The following is a 6803-nucleotide window of genomic DNA, read 5'->3' as shown; positions in this document are numbered from 1 at the left end:
CAGAATTTGGGGACACCTGGGTGGCTCAGTGGTTTAACGTCTGCCTTCGGCCCAGGGCGTGATCCTGGAGTCCTGGGATCGAGTCCCACATCGGGTTCTCTGCATGGAGCCTGCTTGCTTCTCCCTCTGCCTGTGTCTCTGCCTCTCTCTCTCTCATGAATAAATAAATAAAATCTTAAAAAAAAAAAAAAGAATTTGGAAAGGAAACCGAACTTGTCCTCAGAAACTGGGTTCAGATCTCTGCTCTGCCACTTACTACTTTTCCCAGGTCCTCTAAAATTCAAATGATAAAATTCACCCAGCTTTCACAGGGATGTTGTAAATAACATGACTTTGCAAAGTGAGCCTAATACAGTGAGGTCACAACTGAGATTGCCTTGTATGTGTAGACTTTGCATATGGTTCCATTCATTGACCCAGGCATCACCCCCTTGGAACACCAATGGGAACCCATGCTTAGATTAATAAGCAGCTTTAAAACTAAATTTACCTCTTCTAAGTAGGGAGACATGTCTAGGACAACACTCCTGAAATACTATGCTTTTAAAAAGGTGACCTTCCTAAATGGTGATAAACTCGTTTTCTTTTCTTTTTTTTTTTTTTAAGATTTTATTTTTTTAAATAATCTCTACACTGAATGTGGGACTCAAACTCCAACCCCAAGACTCAGTCACATGCTCTAGAGATTGAGCCTGCTAGGCCCCCAACACATTTTTTTTTCAGGACAGAATCTGATGTCTACTAGGACCTGTGTATCCTATGGAGATGGGCCTTCTACATCCCTGGACTGTTCATTTGTACTGTGCCTTATTTAACATTTTCTGAAACAGCATCTAGTTCTCACGACCATAAGTTCACATTCTCATTTTATGGATGAGCTAAGTGTTAGTGTGGTTGAGTGACCCAAACTCAGGCTTCTGACACCCCCCACCCCCACCCCCGGGTTATACATGCCTGGAGAGTGAATTTCTTTGGCATGCCCTCAACCAAATTTGTTCCAATTTGTGGCTCCTTCCAGGGCTTGTGAGTTCTGTAAGAGTGGTTCGGACTGGTCTAAGCCTGGTTCTGTACACCTGTGAAGAAAGCACTTAAATATTTAGAAAATGTAAGGGCCGAGAATGGGGAAAATTAACAAGGCAGGAAAACAAAAATGTTGGAGAGGATGCGGAGAAAAGGGAACCCTCTTACACTGTTGGTGGGAATGTGAACTGGTGCAGCCACTCTGGAAAACTGTGTGGAAGTTCCTCAAAGAGTTAAAAATAGACCTGCCTTACGACCCAGCAATTGCACTGCTGGGGATTTACCCCAAAGATACAGATGCAATGAAACGCCAGGACACCTGCACCCCGATGTTTATAGCAGCAATGTCCACAATAGCCAAACTGGGGAAGGAGCCTCGGTGTCCATCGAAAGATGAATGGATAAAGAAGATGTGGTTTATGTATACAATGGAATATTACTCAGCCATTAGAAATGACAAATACCCACCATTTGCTTCAACGTGGATGGAACTGGAGGGTATTATGCTGAGTGAAATAGGTCAATCGGAGAAGGACAAACGTTACATGGTCTCATTCATTTGGGGAATATAACAGTAAAAGGGAATAGAAGGGAAGGGAGAAGAAATGGGTAGGAAATATCAGAAAGGGAAACAGAACATAAAGACTCCTAACTGGGAAACGAACTAGGGGTGGTGGAAAGGGAGGAGGGCGGGGGGTGGGGGTGAATGGGTGACGGGCACTGAGGGGGGCACTTGACGGGATGAGCACTGGGTGTTATTCTGTATGTTGGCAAATTGAACACCAATAAAAAATTTATTATTAAAAACAAAACAAAAAAAAAATGTAAGGGCCGCTCCTTTCCAGAGTCCTGCCGCATCTGTCCTGCATCCCAACCGCCGGTCCACCCCATATTACCCTGAGCTGCTCGGGCTGCAGTGCACATGAAAGTCCAGTGGATATTGCTGGGCTAAAATTGGGCTTCGGAGGACTAATGTGCCCCACCCCCCGCTACCGCCCGGGGGCCGGGTCTGGGCTAGGAAGGAGGTTCGTGTGTGGGGTCCCGGAGGACTACAGCCCCCAGCATGCTCCGCGGCATTACGCCCGGCCCGGCCCGCGTGCGCAGTGGCGCCGCCGAGCGCTGACTGGGTCGGAGCGGTGGAGCCGCGAGTCAGACCCAGGTTGGCACTGAGGTGGCAGGGACTGGCGGCCGCCAGGTAGACATCCCGCGCCAGGCAGGTGAGTGCGGAAGGAGCGGTCTGCGGAGCCCGGCGCCCACACCCGCCCCTCCGCTGGGGTCGCGGGGGCGGCTGTGGACCGACCGACCGCCTGACGGACGGGCTGACGGGGCAGACGAGGGGAGAAGCGCCGCCCGCGGCCGGGAGAGCGGCGGGGTCGGTCCTTGCAGGTGCCCGCGTGGGATGGGGCGCCGGCGGGGGGCGCCGGGCTCGGGCTGTGGCGGGGCGGCGGCGGGGGCGGGGCCTGCGGGGCGGCGGCGGGGCTCGGACCCGCGTGTCGCTGCGCCCCCGCGTCCCCGCCCGGACCGGGGGCGGCCTCGCAGCGCGGCGGGCGGGAGCGGGGAGCCTGGGGGCTCGAGCCCGAAAGCAGACCTCCCCCTCCACAGCCGCGAGCGGTTTCACAGAAGCCGCACCTCAGGCGGGGGGACCTCTTTCTTTTTCTTTTCTTTTTGTTTTTTTTTTAAAGCTGCCTCGGGCACCTTTGAGCTGCGGGCTCTTCTCAGGTTTAACTTGTGACTTGACGTTGAAGATTCAGGTCCGGGGTCAGAACACAGGCTCAGATTCAGGCCGAGACTCGTTACACCTGGGGAAACTGAGGCGTGTGTTAGCCGGGGTCACTCAGCGTGGTTGGGATTGGAATTCCGAAAATTATTCTTATACTCAGTTTAATGATCCAGGATGCTTTTACATGGAGGAAGAAGAGATGTTTTGAAGTTTGTTTTCTGTGATGGATGACTGTCGTATTTTCCAGTCTTGAAATGTGTGGTGGGTTGGTTGCTGGCTTTTTTGAGGTTTGGTGGGTTATTAAAGATGTCCTGGAATATCCTTAACCCTTCTTTCTTATTCTTTCTTGGTAAATTCAAGTTCCTAATAAGACCTTGATTCACAAAAACTGAATTTCCAACTTTGACTTGTTTGCTTGCAGCTTTTATTTTTTAAAAAAGATTTTATTTGTTTTAGAGTAAGCAGAGGGAAAGGTTAAGAATCTGAAGCCGACTCTGTCCTCAGCAGGGAGCAGTACTTGGAGCTGGATCCCCAGACTCCAGGATCACCATGAGCAGAAATTGAGTCAGATGCTTAACTGACTCAGGCGCCCCTACTTGTAGCTTTTAGTGATTGTTTGTAATTAAGTTTGTAGATACACATACATTTCTTACTTCTGTTCCTCCTCATCTTCTTCTTCCTTATCTTCCAGCTTTCTCTGAACTCTAATCAGTAATTATATCATCTTTGTTTTACGTATTTATTTCTCTTCTCCGTGATTAATTTGTAATTGATTCTAAATGGAGGTCATTATCTTTCCTGTCTTCCAATAATCCTAGATATATGTAGACTTTTCTTTTTTTTTTTTTTTTATTTATTTATGATAGTCACAGAGAGAGAGAGAGAGGCAGAGACATAGGCAGAGGGAGAAGCAGGCTCCATGCACCGGGAGCCTGATGTGGGATTCGATCCCGGGTCTCCAGGATCGCACCCTGGGCCAAAGGCAGGCGCCAAACCGCTGCGCCACCCAGGGATCCCTATGTAGACTTTTCATTAATTGTCACAGTAGCCTGGAGATGCGTGATACGGTTAGGAGGAAGGTGTGAGGTGTTTCTGTTGATCATGTATGGGTAACAGGTGAACATGACCCATGACCAGAGTATTAACTTTAGTATATGTGCTGCTGAGGTGAGCACGAGAGCATTAATTTTAAAAGGCTGTGAACAAAAATTATTTAAAATATTTAAAAAGCATACTAATCTTGCGAATTTGGAAACTTGTCAGATGGCGGAAAAGTTGGTTGAACCCAAGTAGCACCTCACAGAAATAACCAGACGTTAGGGTGAAATATTGAGACAGGAACTCAAGAGAGAACCTTTTCTTTCTTTCTCTTCTTTCTCTTCTTTCTTCCTTGATTTTTAAAATTTATTTGAGAGAGAATCTGAGGCTGACTGTGCACTGAGTGCAGAACTGCATTCAGGGCTTGATTCCATGACTGTGAGGTCACAACCTGAGCAGAAACCAAGAGCTGGACGCTCAGCCTACTTACTGAGCCACCCAGGAGCCCCGAGAACTGTCTCTTTTATCATACAGCCATCTTTCTGTGCCTGGGGTGGATGCTGGGAACACCTTGTTGGCTTAGGAAGTTAAACAATGTTCTGTGTTTGTGTTTTCAGTTTCTCTCTTCCTAGTTCTCAATGAATTTTGGCAGGAGCCCAGAATCTTGTACATTTTGATGATTTAACATCAGTTTCATCTGCTTGTTCTCCAGGTTGTCTACTTCCTCAGCTGATGACATCAGTAATTTTCCACAGTAGCCATTCATGCGCTCATGCAGACTGTCACAAAGAAGTGGAATAGCACAGAGGATGGTACACACAGAAGAAATAAGGATCCTGTTTCTTTGCCATCACATATTACACATAGACTAGGATAGGAAATCCACTGAAGCATAAGCTATGTAGGAGGGGTTAGAACACCAGAGTCCAGGCTTCCACACATACAGTAATAATCAATACCATTTATTGGATTTCCTCTGTTTGCCAAGTGCTGTCATTGTCACAGTGAAGTATAGGTTCTATCATTCTCTTTTTATTTATGTGTAAGTTGAAGTACAGAGGTTAAGTGATTTGCCTGCCGACATAGTAAGTGACAGAAGGCCAGGATAGTGAGGCCAGAAATCAAATTCAAGCCTGACTCTGCCGGCCCTGCTCTTCCTACTGTGCTGTATTACCTTACCAACAAATATGTTCAAATCTTTCTCATTCTTAGAAAAGTATAAAACTTTCCTGTGATCACATTTCTCCTTCAGACGACTTCCACTTCCCTCTTTTTCCTTTCCAGACTTGTTCTTGAAGAGCAGACACCGTTGCCCTCTCTTTCTGTTACTCCTTAGTTCATTGCAGCCTGGTTTCCTCTCTCTACTCTGTTGAAATGTTCTCATGAGCTCCATTCAGCTCTCTGTTATCTCCTGTACTATCATCTAGACCTATAAAGAGGCTAAGACTTGGCTCTTGCCCTGAGGGAGTTTAGGGACTAATGAGGGAGAAAAAGAAATTCATACATGTCAGTATGAGGTGTTAAACTACTGACCAAGCAATCTTTTTGCTCTTGGGAGTTGGGGTAAGAACGCTGAGAAAGTGACACTGGACTGCCAACAGAGAGGAACCCTAAATTGTTGCAGACAAGCCTGTCAGGACTGTGTGGTTAGGTGTGGACTTTAGGAGAAGCTGTGTCTTTCCAGTGAGACACAATATAGTCAAAATACATAGTGTAGGTTTTAGAGTCTAACAGACCTGGGAACTGAGCCTCAATTTCTTTTTTATAATATCTACTGATAATGTAAGCTCTGTGAGAGTACGGCCTTTATCTTTTTCACCAGCTGACCTCTGTCTTCTAGAATAGTGGTAGGTGATCAATAAATATTTGATGAATGAATACTTCATAGGATATTGTATTCAGAACATGGTAGTACTCTCAGTACCATATGACTGAGTGAAGCTTTACTTCATGAACTGATTTTGAAGACACCATTGTTTGACTAGTGTACATAAAATCACCTCACCTTTTTGAACATTTAGGTTCCTTGATGGTCATACTTCATAAACAAGAGGCATTTACCTTTTTTGGTAGGCGGAGTTTTTTTTTTTTTTTTTTTTTAGATAAAGATTTTATTTATCTATTCATGAGAGACAGGGAGAGAGAGAGGCAGAGACACAGGCAGAGGAAGAAGCAGGCTCCATGCAGGGAGCCCGATGCAGGATTTGATCCTGGGTCTCCAGGATCAAGCCCTGGGCCAAAGGCAGGCGCTAAACCCCTGAGCCACTCAGGGATCCCTGATAGGCAGAGTTTTAACTGTGTCTTCTACCATTATGCCTTGCTCACAGTTTTCTCAGTATGATGCAGGTATTTATTGTGTGTGTGTGTGTGTGTGTGTGTGTGTGTGTCTTTTTTTCTCTGCTACTGTGAATTGTTTGGGGAAGTTAACTTCTTTGGAATCATTAAATAACTTTGTCAATAAGAATAACGTTAGGGCAGCCCTGGTGGCCCAGCAGTTTAGCGCCACCTTCAGCCCGGAGTGTGATCCTGGAGACTAGGAATCGAGTCCCACGTTGGGCTCCCTGCATGGAGCCTGCTTCTCCCTCTGCCTATGTCGCTGCCTCTCTCTCTCTCTCTCTCTCTCTCTCTCTGTGTCTCATGAATAAATAAAATCTTTTAAAAAATAAGAGTAACATTAGAAAAGAGATTAAGGGGTTCCTGGCTGGCTCAGTGGTGGGACATATGAGCTTGATCTTGGGTTTGTAAATTCCAGCCCCATGTTGGGTGTAGAGATTACTTAAAAATAAAATCTTAAAAAAAATGAGATTGAAGGGATTAATCAGAAGGCTTACCCTTGGGAAGGGCCTGATTTCCAGTAGGGCTAAGATAAAACTTATTCTTAACAAAATGATAGGAGTATTCCTGGTTTTCTCTAGATACCTGCTTAGGCTTTTAGCTGGTATTCTAAAGATACGTATCAGCAGTTCATTTCCCTCTTCTTTTGTTTGAGTTTCATTTGTAAATATCCTTAATTTGTGTGACTTGA

General features: G+C 45.9%; 1 protein-coding gene across 4 annotated transcripts in view; it reads left to right on the top strand.

The window, feature by feature from the left end:
- Nucleotides 1-2107: 2107 nt before the first annotated feature.
- Nucleotides 2108-6803, top strand: part of SGSM3 (small G protein signaling modulator 3) — a 43405-nt gene continuing 38709 nt past the window's right edge. For all 4 annotated transcript variants that reach the window (XM_038550469.1, XM_038550466.1, XM_038550465.1 and 1 more), the window contains exon 1: nt 2108-2237. The gene's annotated coding sequence lies outside the window, so the exon portion shown is untranslated. The remainder of the gene's footprint in view (nt 2238-6803) is intronic.

Source organism: Canis lupus, chromosome 10 (assembly GCF_011100685.1).
Source record: "Canis lupus familiaris isolate Mischka breed German Shepherd chromosome 10, alternate assembly UU_Cfam_GSD_1.0, whole genome shotgun sequence".
Taxonomy (NCBI): Eukaryota; Metazoa; Chordata; class Mammalia; order Carnivora; family Canidae; genus Canis; species Canis lupus.
This window is presented reverse-complemented; position numbering and strand designations above follow the sequence as displayed.